The following is a 16955-nucleotide window of genomic DNA, read 5'->3' on the forward strand; positions in this document are numbered from 1 at the left end:
CCTTTTTATAGTCCAGTCACTCATCCTGTCTGAGAAGCGAGAAATGGGAGTGTAGGCAGATTCCAGGGTGTACTGCAAGCAGCTGAGAGATGGTAGAAAATATTTTCTGGGAAAGACTTCAAAAAACCCAATGCTGGCTACAGAAATATTTATTTTATTACTAAGTTCTGATGCAGTCAGTTGCATCTGCGAGGATATTTGTTTTAAATATTTTAAAGAATGCCTGTCTTGACATAAGGAGAAACTGAACCTGGGTAACGTATCTTATGAAGAGAAATATGCAGAGAAGACTTCGTGTTCTGGAAATCAGTAGGTTAGCAGATTATTATTTTACTTGGTGAGAAGCACTACTGTTACTTTGTATGGAACAACACTATGCAGTATTTTTTTGGATTTCCAGGACTTTAAACATATAAAACCTGTGTCATCAAACTTTTAGTGTTTTCATGCCATTTGCTAACGTTAAAGAGCATCTTGTACATGACCTTGGAACTAAAATGTTTTCTTTCCTAGCTGATTATGCAGCATATGTCTGGGCAATAGTTATTTTTTTCTTTGTCTTGTTTCAGGTAAAGCTAGAGTTGCTGCAGTGTTATGAAATCCTTTGCTTTGGAAGGCTGCAAGAGTGTACTGGGAATCATTCTTACGTAATTGCCTTGTGCTTATACTATTCATTAGGCATTAACAATTAGAATAAAGATACCAACGAGGTGAACATTTTGGTGTAACCTAATCCAGCTGGTTTACCTCCAAAGAGTGCAGAGGAAAATGCATTCTAATATTTGAGTGGCTGCTTTGGTTTTTCAGAGGTCTTTGCGCAGTGCTGACTTGTAAAGCCAACCCATACTCCTTTTGCCATGCTTCATTGTTGGAGGACTCGGAAAGCAGATGTTCATCAGTGTGATACTTCATAGCCCTGAGTGTTATGCTTGACCCTGTGGACTTGAGTGCAAGACCCAAGTCAGCTGGGTCAGTTTCACGAGACAGCTGTGTGGTCTTGGACAAGGCGTTTTGCTTTTCTGTGTCAGCTCCCTGTTTTCCTAGTCAGGGTGATGCCTCCTGCATTTTTGACAGATGTGCCCGAGTTATTTCATAAATGACTGTCTTGAAGAGGCAACTCTAGTATTTTGCATCTGAAATTACAGTAGTTTTTACTTCATTCTTAAGCTTTGTGATGTTTGAAGCATCTCTGCGACATTATCAGTTGTTCAAAAGGAAACAAGCAATGTTCTTAGGAAATGCTGTCACTGCTCCATCAGTCCATTTCCCTTTATGGGAGCTTAAAAACACTTAATGACACTTAAAAACAAAAACAAAAAAACCTATGTTTTCTCTTTTTAGTGTTTCTTTTTTTTAGGATTTCAATGCTGTTTAGGGTTTCAGTGACATCTCTTACTACAGCAGTGTCAAGTTTGGGTCAGGGCTTTGCTCTGCTAGTTATTGTAATACCTGTGGCTGGAGGCAGGGTCCATGCCCTAAGGCATTAATGATGTACAGCGACAGGGGAGAAAGGAGATATTCTCATCTGCTTGGAGTTCCAGTGTTTTTGCATTAAGAAGATGTAGATCAGTTTTTGTAGAAAATTGAATTGTTCTGACCTGTCTTGTCTCTTTCTGCATCCTCTCCTCAGGTTCATGCCACGCGTTTGAGATTAGTGCAGAAGGGGTGACTGGATTTGTGTTACCAGATCTCTTTGGTGACTGCCCACCTAAATGTAGTGTAGCAGTGCCAGGCCTTGCCTTGTAGGCAGCAAACTGCTTACAAGATCTCCCAGTATGGTCGTGACCTCAGGAGTGAGTTAAAGACAAGGCAAAGAGGGAGCGTGAAGTGCAACAGTGCATCTAGAGCAAAACTTGTTTAATAGCATTGGTCTTGAAAAAGTGAAAGCTGAGCATCAACTTCTGAAGTGAGTAATGGGGTAATGGGATGAAGAAACACTACATTTTTTCTTGGACCATTCACTGTAGCAAAGCAGAGGAGAGGTCTCACTTTTGGGAATAAAGAAGAATTTTAAAGCTGGTTCTGTGGCAGGGTGAGCCTAAGAATGTTTCCACACAGAGGCAGCAGAAATCTGGGTGTGATCTCTGCTGCTTTTAGGCTTGGCACCCTCATCTGTAAAAAGATCTCCCTAGCAAAGGTTAGGAAATGCAATCCCATTCCAGACAAACCCTGCCTCTGAGGGGGGGAGAGAGCAACTGATGGCCAGCCTCCCCCCTCGCAGACTGGTCCTGTCCTGGTGGCTGCTTGTCCCTGCTTACGTTTTGGCTGTTAACCTGGGTGCTGGGCACTAATTGGTAAGTTCTTCCAATCCCTTCCATTGTGCTTGGTCAGTAGAAATGAATTTATTGGTCCCTGGGCTGTCCATCATCTGCTTTGAGTAATCGGGGGGGCAGAGTCACTGAGGAACAGCCTACAAAGGATCTCCAAGGGATCCCTGCAAAGTTCAGCTGAAATTATCTCCTGAGTCCCGGCAGCCACTTCTACAAGGACTCCCTCTACCAACACCAGCAAAGACAGAAGGAAGCCAACAAATTGGTCCTACTGAATCTCTAACTCAGGTGACTAATATTCATTTCTAGCACTTAAATTTTTTTGAAGAGTGCTGAGGGCAGACTGCTGATTCAGCATCTAATGACCCCTAAAGGATAAAATATTCTATTTTCTTCATTTGGAGAGGAAAACCCCAATCCTAACTTTTCATTAGAAAGAAGAAAAGCTTACCACTTTAAGCAAGACAACAATTCAAGCACTGTAACAGAAGGGAAGTTATTTGAAGAGTAATAAGTATTGAACCAGCAGTCCTTAATCAAAAAAAAAAAGAGAAATACTGCTATTTTAAATTCATATGGAGCTGTGACAGATGATTGTGTGTCTTTCTGCTGAAGTTATTTTACTCTAAGGACGAAGTTGTTAATTTTTTTGCTGCCCACTCTGCTGCTTTCATATTTAGAATTGCAGGAAGGTTTGTAAGCCACATTGCTTTAGAAAATTGAACTTTGACATCAGCTACCACAGTGGTTTGATTACTGGCAACAGTCCTTCCCGTGGATGCTGACAGCTGGGAATCAGTGACCACCTACTGTATTTGGCCCATCTGTCATCTTCTCTTTGAGTACATCAACAGGCACTACTAGCTTCTTGGTATCTCACCGCCAAGATGGAAGAAGTCTGGGTTGTGTATCTCTGCCTGATCTTGCTTATCATAGTCCTTCTTCTAATGAGGCATAACCCGCATGTGGAAGAGGCTAAGAAGGAGAGGGAAAGCAAAAGCCCCCCGCCATCCTCGTCCTTTTTCCCCAGTAATGTTGGCAAACAACTGGAGCACACCCAGGAAGAGCTGGAGAAATATCTGGACAGGCTAAGCCACGTCTTGTTTGACACAGAAACCAGGAAAAGGGATGGCCACCATGATCAGAAGTCCCACCATCACCATCACAGAAGCAGTGATACTATGTCTGAAACTAAGGAACATTCAGGAAAGGAGGCAGCACGCTACGTAAGGGTTCAGGTATGAGGCTTACAAAGACTTTCAGACTCAACCAGACTTCGGGCTCCTGACTGAGGTAGTGAATCCTGTTGAAATGCATAGTCCATGAATTTGGATGGAAAAGGGGTGGGGTTGGGGAAGTCTCACTATTTTGAAGTATAATAATACATTCCTATTATAAGACTGTATATTTCAACATTAAGCAGTCATTCAGAGACAGCTGTATGTGACATGCGTTGTATGTTAGATGTGTGTAAGACGTCAGTGTTGGCATTGGCATCGGCATCTATGCATGTGTGCCTATATTAATAGAAATGTCATTTCTTACTTCAAGAAATTATTGTGTAACTCTTCAGCAGCTATAAATCTCCCACTTTCCATGCATTTTTCCAGTCTGTCCAGCTAAGGATCTTGCCCAGTAGTGTACAGGAGCTCTGGAGACACCTATCTAGTGGTGAATGCATGGTATCGAGCCACAGCAAATACATCATTTTTCTGCTGTGCACGATGATCATGCATAGTGTACTCTGTAAACATGAAAGTCACTGTTGGCAACCTGCAAAATTCTTTTTGCCTCGGCCAAGGCCCTTTTTTAGGGGATGGAACAAGATGCATGCCTTTATATTTTTATCATTATCCTCAGTGCAATACATCAGATTTTGCCCTTGAGATGACAGAGTTTCATGGCAGCTATGCAAGGCTGTGTTACTTTATGCTAGCAGCTGTTTATATTCTTCATTCTTGAGACACATATCTTGAAGTGCCAATGCCCTGCTGTGTCACTGAGCACGTTCTAGGTCCAGGTGGGAGCTCCAGTACGAAGCCTTCACCTTAGAGGGGAGAGCCAGACCTTGATGTCAATAGTTGTGCCCTGCTGAAGAATCAAGATACAGGTTTCTCAGCGATGAAGGCACTGCTGTAAACAGCCTTTTCAGTGAGCCAGGACTTTATAACTTCTGAAGTCTTCAGGAGCTGCCTGAGCTGTCTAGGGGAATCAGTACATGCAGCTGAAGACAGAGGGGCAGATACACAAAATGTGATAGCCTTGTGCAGATTACGTGGGCAGAAAGAGTAATTCAAGTGGTTATTTACTTACTGGCATATTTCATTTGCTGAAGAAGGTGCTATTTTATTAGATCTATTACATTTAAAAATAGCAATGATTTTTCATTAAGGAAATAGATCATGTTGCAACAGTGTTAGCTTATTTTTCTGCTATGGTTAGAGATGAGTATGTCTGCAGAATACAAATTGGGGAGAAAAGGTGCTGCGGTCACTATTTTCGTACAGTTTAATATAAGACTAGTTAGCTTCAGTGAACATCCACTTGCTTAGAAGAAGGGAGTAGACTTTTCTCACAGACTTGATGCAGTAGATGATCCTTTTTTGGACAGTTGAAAACTGTTTACTATAAGCACCTATGATAAATGGAATGAACGGTAATCATGCAGAAGCCAAGCAGAAGAAATAATCTTTTGTTGTTCCTCATTTTGTGTTTTGGGAGCGGTGATAAAGAAGTCACCACCTAAACAAACCTAAACAAGCACTTGTCTATAGGTCATCCAGCCACTGAAGTGAAATGGGAAACTTCGGCCTGCCTTGGAGTACTCTTAGTGCCAAAACTGCTGGGGTTTTTGTTTATTGCTCAGGCAAAGGCTAAGTGTTGGTATAGTTTCAGGAGCTGTATTTGAGCGTGGTTGCATGGCATGGCAGAGATGCAGTCAGCTCAGAACATGATTTACGTGCCATCTGTGAGCATGAGAATGTGTAGGTACATACAAAGGCTTTCAGGTTTCTCCTAGGTCAAGGAAGGACACTGATGCTTTTGTTCAGGGAGGGGGTAACATTCTCTTCCTTCTTCTGAGAATTTTTTCTCTCACTCAGAGTGAATGTAGGCTGTTGGGAGGTATCAAGTTAGGATCTCTGGAAAATGAAGTCCTCAGCAGAGGTAGGATGGCTTGCAGTGAAAGCTTCTTCAGTAAGTGTGCCAGTCTTCTTAACCAGCCATGTCCAGGATCTCTGCTTGCTTCTCCTGTCCAGTTCTGAAAAAGCCTGCAGCTCTGCTGGTGCTACTGCACAGAAAGGAGTGATCTAAAATCTGCCATGGATGGAGAAAGAGAAAACACCACCACACGGGAGCCCTGGGCAAGGACATTCAGGAACAATATCTGGAAATTTAGAGTAGTGTAACTAGTATTGGCAAGAGGCAATACTAGTTGCAGATTTCTCAGGGGGCATTGGACTTATTAAATGGACTTTGGCCATAGCTGGTCAGCTGGCTATGTAAACATCTTCAATTATCCCATTTTCAACTGGAGGAAGCTGTTTTGTCTTGCAAACAAATGTTCAGAAGGAGCTAGGTGGGGTTTTTTTGTCATTCACTGCTCTCATCTAAGCCCTTGCCTAGTAGGGTAGAATCCATATTTTCTTATGAATTTCTATTTATTGCTAGACATTAAATTATTAAATGATCTGAAAATAATTTCTAGATTCCCCCTCATTTCCCGCTGACTCTCTGTTCTTGTGGAAATTGAGCAGTCCACTTGTTACAGTCAAAATAGGAGCGAATTAATGGATTCAGAAGTGCAGGAGGGCAAGATGGGTGCAGGAGGGCAGGACGGGTAAAGGCAGTAGGTGTGACAGCAGTAAGCAGATTATCTGGGAAAGATGTGCTTGGAGGGTTTCTTGCTTCATTAAACTTAATCAGAGCAGGGTTATTTTCAGATTGTTTTCAGAAGTAACAAAAAATGAATGGTGGCAGATGGCAGAGAGGCATGGGCCTCCTACGCAGTGGAAAAATAGCTTGCCAGCCAGTCTGCGGTACGTACCATGGGTGGTAGAGTACATGTGCCTGTTAGGACATAGGCAGAAGTTGAAAGTCTTTAACATAGCCATAGACCTAGAAAACCCACAGTGCCAGCTTTGAGCCACACAGCGGGGGAAAAGCTAGGTCCATGCCCCAGCTGATGGCGAGTTGGGACTTGTTTCCGAAGGTGCTTGGCTGACTACTGGTGTGTGCCCTGTTACAGCAAGAATACAAGTTCGGAAGTGTGTCGGAGATGTCTGTCTGTCATTAGTGGCTGTGCAAGACACCCGCTGGGTAGATTCATGGTAACTTGCCTGACTGGACATGTATTTGTGTATGCTGTGGTTGACACAGATCAGGAGGTTCAGAAAAACCAGTGCTTCTGCTAGAATTGCTTCCCATAGTAATCTCCAGTGCTGTCCTTAGCTTGAGTATCTTTGAGTTGTACCCATGGAAATTCTTGTGATGACACGTCAGTGCTAATACAGCCGTGATTCACATGGGCCTGACACAAATAGGCAGATCTCCAAGGGAAAATAGTTATTATTCATCCACGCAAAGTTCACTTCTGTGGGCCTCCTACCGGGCCTCCTACCAGGCCTCCTTGCTTCTCCAGATCTAGAAAAGTGGCAAGCTTTCTGCAGTGCATTCCTGGTGCGTTTGGGTGGTTTCAATTATGCTGCTAGAGGCTCTACTCTGCTCCATCAGCTGGTTCTGTGCTACTTCAGCCCATCACAGGCCCTGAAAACCACATAGGTGGCTAACTCAGTCATGTGATTAAATGTCTTTGTGGATCTCATGCTGCGGTGATAGACATGTTAAATGATATTACCTAAGATAATACTGGTAGGGCATGTTTCTGTAATCCCCTCAAGACCTGTCTTCATGCTGCTTTTTAGGTCATTGTTGCAGCTGTCATTTTTCAAGCATAGAGGTTTGTAGGCACAGAGGATATCTATTGTTATACCTGTGGAGCTTATGTGCCTGAAAGCTGCTCTGCTTTTTGTCTTTTTTTTTTTTTTGTCCCAGCTATATCATTTGTTCTCAGAAAAGATAATCTGTCGGCCACGTTTGTGTTTCAGGGTGCCCCTGATAGAGTCTCTTGTAAAACCCCTGAGTGGATGAGGTTGGAAGGGATGTCTGGAGTTTGGCTAGTCCAACAGCTCTGCTCTAAGCACAGTCAGCCAGAGCAAATTGCCCAGAACTCTGTCCAGTCAGATTTTCAATATCTCTAGTTCAATACTTGGATGTCCTCTAATGCAGTAAAATTTGAGCATTTGTGCAGGAAAAACAAAACACTTTCTTTTGAAGTCTCTGCTTCTATCCAGGTCCTCCATCTCTGTATTGCATCTAGATATTTCTCAATCTCTTGACTCTCTAGCACACACTGTAACCCCAGTGAAGTAATTTAGGCAGATGTCAGGACGTGTATCTGAAAATTGAAGTTTCACATTTGTGCTTCATCCCTGACTTATTTAGTCAGGTATGTTCCAAGCAGCACATGAAACATGGTGAGGTTCTAACTTTCTCTTTTAAAGTGAGGAGACAGCTCTGCCCCACTTTTCCTTGCTGGTAAGGAAGCCCAGGACGTTGCAGCAGGATGATCAGAGGTTCAGTAGGTTTCAAGCATTTATTTACAGGTACAGAACTTTCCTTTCCTTGAATCACTTCCCTTACCTCAGCAGCTGGTGACAGTTAAGTAACAGTTGTATTTGTAGTCTAGCAGAGTAGGATTTTTTAACTTGCAAGATTTAACTTCCAGTTGGCTGAACAACTAATTGTGGCATAGTCTTCATGTGATCCACAAGCTCTGTAAGAATACAGCATGTCCCAGCAGTTTGTAGTGTGAACCAGCACTCAGCAACGTAGATGGGCGTATGGATCCACCCCATACATTAAGAGAGAAGGATTGATACAGACTGAAGAGGAACAAGAGGAGAACATCATGCATTTAATCATTTGTGCTTTGTTAGACAGCATGTAGGAGTTTTTTGTGGACTTGCTATCCAGGAGTTTATAGAAGAATATTCAGAGAATATGTGAGTCAGTATTGTCATCCTGTACACAGTCCCATTTTTAGGCTTGTTGAATTGATTTCCTGTTTCAGTAGTGGATGTAAGATTCATATTAAAGGAGATAAAAGTAAGGGTATAAAGTGACAAATTAGTAGGAAGAGCAGAATGGCAAAGGATGTCCTCCATGGACCTTTGCTCTCAAAAGACTGTCCAGGCTCAAATTTCCAAGAGCTCTGCCTCTGGATTTTATTTACTTGAGGACATTGTGCAAATAAATTTCAGACTTCAGGTTATTCATGAGCTGACTGTATTGCATACATTATCCATTTGGTATCACCATCATGCTTTATGATGAGGCATTTTTAATCACGTGGCACTTGCTCATAGAGCTGGGTGAGTCAAAATGAAGAAAGAGGACATATCATCTCAAGGAGATATTTGGTTCTTTTGGGGAAAAATATAGAAAGAGTTGATGTTATTTTGGGGAAAACTAATGAAGAAGAGTTCATTGGAAGAGTCTTGCCAGCTTCCAATATTTCCTCTCCTGGTTGTTTGAATTAGGCAGTGTTGGTGAGAGCAGGTATGACATCTGCAACTGAGCTGGTGCTGAGCTTTAGTCCAAACTTTTGCCTCCTGTTTATTGCAGCCATTGCCACTACATTTTTACTTTTTCACGGCTATGGTTAGGAAGGACATAGCTGAAGCATCTGTGTCATCTGCCATGTCAAACCTGGGGATCATTTCAGTACTTCTGTCTTTGACTCTAGTTGTTAAATATCACCTTGTTTCTAGTGGGCTTCCAGACCTCCAAAAGGCACAGTCAAGATAAGAGGTGGCAGCAGCAGCAGATGATTACCATAAACAAGCAGGCAACCTCTTAGTGTAAGCAAAATCAGCATGGTTTCATCCTCACAGCTAGCCATGCTTACCAGTGCTGCCTTGCTGGTTCTCACATCATCATACCAGTTTGTCCTCCAAGCTCTGCTGTACAGTGGCAGTGTCCCAACCTTTGACAAATGGGAATCTGTTTAACTGAGAGGAATTTTTGATCACTATGTTCTCTGTACTCTGCTCCAAGCGTTACCGGATCTGGAGCTGTATCCCTGCCAGCCTCTTAAGGTGAGCAGAAGTGACCTCAGGGGTATTCACACAATCTAACTGCAGACATTTAACTTCGGTGCCCTGGAAGAGAGGTGTGATTTGGAGCATCGAAGGTAGGAACAAAAATAAAATGCCTAAAATAACCTCAATTAATGGTGTCATTAACCATACAGCACCTCCCTTCCCTTAGCTTGCCCCTGATCTCCACCACTCTGAAGACACATGACATTGCCACCGAAAAAGAGAAGAGTTGGGAGTGCAGACTGGCAGCTCAGGGATGACAAAGTCTTCAACAGTGCCGTGCCTGTGAGTGCTTTTAAGAGGCTGAGCCTAAACCTTTAACTTGTCTAACTTGAGACATGTGGGAGGAGAACTCCTGTACCCAAACATAGGCACCTAAAAGTTAGATGTCCAAACCCTGAGCTATTTCACGATGGCTCCATCTGTAATCAAGGGAGAGAAAAGGGCATCCTCAGAGGCTGACTCATTTTATGCATCACCATCTCAGTTTAGGTGGATTGCCCAAGCTGGGCAATGAGTCCTGTCCCTCTCTGGCACAGCATAATGTGGTTTAGAGAGATCTGAGCTGGTGGTGGAAACAGGTGGTGTGGCTCTTTTGGAACGGTGCTCTGCTCATGCTAGTTAGCTCAGCATTTTCCTTAGCAATTATTTTAAATTGCTAGACTTTAGATTGCTCCACAGCTTGCAGGTCACTGTTTTAAAATTCTTTTTGTTCATTTCCTAGGCTCCACAGACTCTTATGAAAGGGGCAAAAATACCCAATATATCTGCCTAATCAGTATGGCTCACATGCTAATAAAGGAGTAAGAGTCTTCCCATTAAGTTCAGGGTCTTGGGGACAGACTCGTGCTCTGGAAAGAATTCATCCCATGTGATCCCAGCTAAACAAACTAACAAATATATACCTTAGCCTTAAAATAAAATGCCTGTTACTTGGTCAGGGTGGTTCTTGTGATTATTCTGTGGCATAAAGGCAGTGGAATAGTTGATCTTCAATGTCTTATGTTGAGTTTCTGCTGTAAACTGACAATCATATGAAGAGAAACCTTCTGAAGGAAAGTTACAAGAGCTAATGTTCTTGTCACTGATTACAGAAGGAAATAACGGAGTTTTGTCATTTCTTCTTTGTATGTGAACACATATTTACTTTATCATAAGGTGGTGAACTATTGCAGCTTGATGATTTCCTCTTTATCAGTGAGCTTTCTACAATGGCAATCCAGAGTATGTGAGCTGAAATTACCCTGATGTAAACTTTATTAAGCTGTATTAACACGTTTGCTTTAGGCTGTTCAGGCAAATCCTTAGCTCTGAAGGAATCTTTCTTAAAGCCAAGCATGCCTAAAAACATACTTGAGCAGGTGCCTGAATATTTCAGGAAATTATGTGTAGACAGTAGGTAGTCTTCAAGTAGATGCCTTAAATATCAGCTTCTTGGTAGTGATTGAACACTCTTGCATCTGATTTTCTAGTGCCTTCTATGTCATCTGTTTTTATCCAGTCCAGTTGCTAGTAAACATATGTTTTTATTTCAGTTTGGTACCTGCCAGAGCCTTGGCACAAGCTATGGAGTGAGCTGTTGCTGTACATGCCATGCCTTTTTGTAGACACGCATAGGATTTTGCTCTCTGACACTGTTGATCTTTGTGCTTTTAAGCAAACGCCACATTCAGTTTAGTTTTGGAAAGCATGAATCTAAATTTCAGGTGTGTCTTGGAGAAAGCCAGATGAAGAGAATATGGTAAACTCTGTAAAATCTGAAGGACACAGAAGGTGAGATAGGAATGACTGTACACTAGCTCTCTTTCTCTGCAAAAATGTGCGTTAGCCAACAGAATTGCCAAGCGTCAGATTTAAAGCAGAGTAGCACTTAAGCACATAGTTTAACTGTGAATTTCTGCCAAAGAATGACTTAGAAACAAAATGTATTAATTGCTTTCTAAAGGATTAAATGCATTCATAGAAGCTGGGCCATGACAGGCTCTTGAACACTTTTGTCCCTGAATCCCTGAAACCAAAAGGACAGCTAATTGCGGTGCGTGTCCTTAGTTTAAAAAAGAAAAAAAATGGTTACCTTGGGTATGTCACATCTTGGATTTGGACTGAAAAACACGCTTCAATGTGTCTCCTTAGAATTTGGGATAGTTGAGAAGTAGAATATTCCATAGGCTGAATGGAGGCAGAACATGGCAGCTGTGCCGAATATTTAGCCTTTGGAGTCCTGCCCAAAAGGGAAGAGTTTCTCGAGTCCTAGGGAACATATAAGGTGAGCTCACAGATAAACCAAGAGAGCCATTTGTTTCATCTTGCCTCACTTCTGACAAACCAGGTTTCAAGATCTTCTGGCTGCCAGAAGGGAATCCAGCATGGTTCCTAGCTATCCAAATCTCGGTAATGAGCAATGATACCAGCATTTAGAGTGACATATTTACTGCTGATCATATATCTGTCTTCAGGTCTGAGACAGCTGAAGGGCTTTGTAAGAAATGCTCGTGCATTACAGAGGTGCTCTGAAAGAGCACACAGCCCTACAGCAAGATGTGGAGCCAAGCCAGGTTAAACCATTTGAGGAACCATTATAAGCCTAAAGGTAATGTCCTAGACATGATAATGACTTCCTTCTTCCAGCTGGCCAAAGACACCGCTTTCTTGAGACTGATGTGGGACTGACCTTTCAGGATTGGGAGCTGATGGTAAGGTAATAATACCTGATATTTAGCTCTTTTTAGATTCCTGGTCTTTGGTGACTGAGTAGAAGACAGTATTATGGTCAGGGCATAGCAGTTCTGGGTTCTGTTCCCCACTTCTCCACCTCAGCTTGGGTAAGTCTTATTGTTGGCTTTATTTTGCAGAGCACTTGGAGGCAGCCCTCAAGATCACGTTCGCAAAGAGAATAGCATGTTCTCTTTTCAGATAAACACCAAATGGCCATTTGGTCACTAGCAGGTGTATGTATACAGGCTGCTCGTGGACCATCTACAAAGGCTTTGAATGCATGGGAGGTAGGTTGGGGAGTACATTGTGCTCCTGGGAGATACAACCTTAGCCTGCCTTCTGAAAATGAAGCCAATTTTCCCATACATAAGAAAGACTTAAGGAAAGGATCGTATGGGGCTGCTCTTCAAAGATCAGATGAGGAAGGTGAATGACCAGGACTTAATGAAAGCTTTTGTGCAGAGGCAAAGTTGAGTTGCCAATTAATATGCTGAGGTTGTGGAGGGAGTCTCAGGTGTCTAGGACAGAAAGGAAATGGCACAAGTTCTTCCTAAGAAAATACAGAGTATACCTATGGCACATCAGGTTGACAAAGGTGGTGTAGACATCAAAGAGATGATGCCTTGGCAGAGACACCAAGATAAAACATTAATGTAAAGGTAATAGGTGGAAATCAAAAGACTCTTGATTTGCCTCAGAGCTGATGAGAAGCAATTCAAGAGTAGAGAAGGTGATTGCCGGCGCTGGGGCTTCCAGCAGGAACTGGAAGAAAATAACTGAAGGCAATGTGAGTATAGAATGGGCTAGAGGACTGTGAGGAATAGAATTGGGTAGTAAACTGGAAAAGCAGATGAATATGAAATGTGAATGCGTGCCTGAGGAAGAATGAAAGGGCAGGTATTTAGGGACAGCAAGCCAGATAGGACCAGAGTGAGTTTATGGACTGGTGGACTATCGATACTGGTTTCATCAGAGATGGAATGTGAGGACCTATGGGACAACAGGGATGGGAGGAGGAGATCAGAAGTAGCTAACTGAACTTCTCCAGGTTGAACAAAGAGAGTTGATGGCCATCTCTGTAAAGGACAACTTGGACAGGAAGCTGGTAAGTCCAAAGAACTTGCCAGATGGAGAGAGCAGGGCAAGCCCAGAGTGGTGACAGGGGAACAGGGAGAAGTGACCAGGAAGAAACTCAGTGAGGGGAACCACAAAAAAGTGGTGAAAGGTTCTGTAGGTTATAATAAAACTCCCCAGCATAGCTGCAGGAGCTATCATGTGGATGCTTTTTAGCCCACTGCAAGTGTGGAGATCTGGGTGTCAGCTTAAATCACTCTCAAGGTGTTCTAAGTCACTTTTGCTTTCCAGTCAGGGTATGCCTTGGCTCAGCTGACTGGTAGAGTGTTCAGATGCAGTAAGTTGATCTCTTGTAGCAAGTCTGAGGAAGGATAGAGCAAAACCACCACTTGCACTTGGCTGTGTCCAGTGGCAGTGGTGCATCAATGGGTGCTGCTTCTTGGCAGATGCCCTTTTGGGTTTAGGAAGCACAAGTTCATGGCAGCTGGGGTAGCTGTAGCTACATAACACCTACTTTGTTATACGCTACCAAGTGCAAGAGAAGTGTTAATCCTGTGTGTACTTGCCTGGCAGTGGGTACTGTTGTCTTTCTCCTGTAAATTGTTCACACCCGGGGGAGCTGGCTGTTTCGAGTTCAACACCAGCAGCATGTCAGGCCCTCTAGTCTGCTCTTATGGACTGCTCTTGTTCAACTTATGATCTCAAGCTGTGGGCTTCCCCGCTGAATGGTGTTCCTGGAAAACCCACAGCTCTTGTTTGGAAAAACCTTGGAAAACCTCTCTGTTGTTTGAAACCTGTCTTTGTCTGAGTGTTGCCCTCATATGCTGCACCACCTGCTCTCTCCCTGTTCATGGGGTGCACGGCCTCGAAGCAGGAGCCAGGGGTCTCGGGCTCCTGCTCCTGAAGGGAGGTTGCTGCAGTGTATGGACTGCCTAACTGGGACAGTATTGAGTTACAGTCAGGCCCCCACAGGAATGCAGGACCGTGCCAGTATGACCTGTTCAGATATCCCAACTTGAGAGCAGGAGCCATTGGCAGTCTTTTAAACCAGAGAGGTCAAGTTAATGTCACAGCGCACTTTTGCCAGAAGAAAGGCTTCTGAAAGTGTGGTCTGGGAAGCTAACTGGATATGGTTTTTCCATCTATTCTGTATTTTACCATTCCTTTGGTTGTTCCCTCTCACCGGTCAGTGCTAACCTGCTGGAAGGACACCATGTGTTGGATGCTGGAGGGCAGTAGTGAAGCCCAGATGAGCCAACTTTTCCGTTGGGTAGCCCACATGGCCTCCTCTGGTGGTTTTAAAACCCTGGGGTGGGTGGCGAGGTTCAAAGGCACCTCTGGAGGGCAGATAGTGCTCAGCAAAGAGCCCACATAGCAGGTCTGCAGTAAGTCTTGCCTTCAGGGAGGTCTGCACACTGAACAGGAGTTTTATCAGCTCAAAGGTCAGGTCCTGTTCAGCTGCTCATGCTTGCCATTTGAGTAAGAAACATGAATCCTTGCACCAGCTCACATACAAGGAAACCTAGTAAGCCACAACTGCGCTTGGAGACAAAAGACGCAGAGGAACAGGAGCTCCTCTGAGTTCAGAGGGGTTCATTGCACAGGTGTATGAGTGACTCCAAAGGGTGCCTGCTCACAGAAAAGCTGTGTCTATGAGCTGTCTCAAAATGCAAACCAGCTGTTAGCAGCATCAGCACCCAGGCAGCTGGACTCACAGCCCATCCAGTATAATCCATAGGCTAGGAAAAACCATCTAAAACTTAATATCTACAATTTAATATTAAGTACTAGCATGAGAGCTCAGAAGTCACTCGTGTCCCTGGTTTCTGGTTTGTAGCTCTGGTGCTTAGTTTTGTTGACAGGCTGCAGGACACTGTGCAGTCAGCGCTCCTTGCAGTCACTGAGAATGAACAAAGCAAAGGGAGCTGGCTGGCTTCAGCCGGCAGACCTGCAAACTGACTCCCCACTGCTTGCATCCCTCTTGCTCTGACACAGCTGTCCTCCTTAAGTCATATTTACAAGTTTACAGCATAAGCAGGATGAGTACAGAAGATGCAAGACATGGTGGAAAGCCCAGAAGAGATTTTGTGATTAAAGGATTATTTCTGCACTGCTTTCAGCTTCTTTCTACCCAAGGCATGAGACTTTGAGTTGGGTCCTGTGATGAGCAGCGAAAGGACAACGAACACACCAGACTAATGGGAGAGGGGTCACAGTGAGAGGTTACCGACAGCAGGGGGCACAAAAGATAATGGCAGCACATACTTGTGCCCAGGACTAAGTGATCGCTTGGACTGGAATTAAAACTGTCAGGGTTCTGTTACCTTCTCCTTATGACCGGAAAAAATAGGGGTTCTTTACTCTGATTTTTTTAAGCTGCTTCTTAAATTTTTTTCCTTTCTAAATTTTTTTTTCTTAATATTTAAAATCAGGTGCCACTTCATGGAATCTGTGGTGCAGTTTCCTTTGTTATCCCGAATAACACAGCACCAAATACTCCACCACCTGTGGGATCAGTGTAGTCAGCGTCTCCACTGAAAAACTCTGTGAACCCCTCAGAAAATTCACAGCATCATTTCACCCCATTTCCTTTCCTAATTCATCTTTTTCTATATACACTGTGGTTGCTGAGTGGAATAGATTAGAAAATGCCATCTGATGTTTTGAGGTGTTTGTATTTATCATTCAGCTGGAATTAGGAAAGCCTCATCTGGCATTACAGGTTCAAGTGAGGAGAGTGAGTGGGTTTCTGGATCCATTCTGTCAGTGCAGGTGGGTGAGATCCAGCTCCTGAAGACCTGAACGTGTCTGCAGGCAGCTCTGATGAGCTCAGTTGCAGGGGGACAGCATGTGTCTAACTGGGTTTGCAGTGCCGATGGCTGCATATCGTTGGGTTTAAACCTTTTGTCTACACAAATCTCTAATATTTGCTTACTCTAAATGTACCACTCATGATAACTTTAAGTATGTGTTCGCAGGTTTGGGGGCAGCTTTGTTCTTTGTTGTTTCTCTGTGTGCATGTCAGTCATGTTAGTGGTGTTTTTCAGAAGGCTGAACAGCGGCTGTTCTTGCTCTTTTTCACAAACTCTGGAGCAAACAGTGCCAATCTGCGCGGTTATCTGAATGTTGCTTTTTTAAGGAAATAAAAAACCTGAGCAGAAAGACTTAGCTCTTGAGATGGTTGCATAGCAGCATAACTGAAGGACTTGCACTGGATGGGATGGTCACCACTTTGCTGGGTGGACTGGCTGAAGAGAGCAGGTGCTGGTGTTGAGAGCAGAAGGGCAGCAGTTCTGGCCCCATGATGTTCGTTGTGTTAATCACAGCAGTGACCAGGAAAGCCCCAGCATTTCCTATTCCTCTCTCAGAGGAAAAGTGCAGGTCAAGGGGGCAACCACCTGAGGTTGTTATTCCTTTTTTGTTTGTTTTGTTTTGTTTCTGAACAGGAAAAAACCACTCCTCCTGGAAGCACTGAGAATATTGAGGAAGAGATTGGTGAGTTGGGCCAAACTGTGAGACTATGGCTAGAAAAATCTCCTTCTGTGCAGGCATTTGCTTTTGCTACTTCAACCAGGAGTGATGGGGAAAACGCTCCTGGCTTTGCCATCTCATGCATGAATATCTGTACACCCAGCCTTCAGGTTCCTTCTTAGTTAGCACCCAGAGTTCGGCTGTGAGCCCTGCGTATTATCTGCTGGGCAAGTGGGCATTTCCCTGTGGCTAGTTTTTGAAGGAA

The 16955-nt window shown here is 43.6% G+C and overlaps 1 protein-coding gene across 1 annotated transcript in view; it reads right to left on the minus strand.

Moving 5' to 3' along the window:
• LOC104053172 (major facilitator superfamily domain-containing protein 1) overlaps positions 1-16955 on the minus strand; it is a 284336-nt gene that overhangs the window by 18737 nt on the left and 248644 nt on the right. The window lies entirely within an intron of this gene.

This window comes from Phalacrocorax carbo, chromosome 10, assembly GCF_963921805.1.
Source record: "Phalacrocorax carbo chromosome 10, bPhaCar2.1, whole genome shotgun sequence".
NCBI lineage: Eukaryota > Metazoa > Chordata > Aves > Suliformes > Phalacrocoracidae > Phalacrocorax > Phalacrocorax carbo.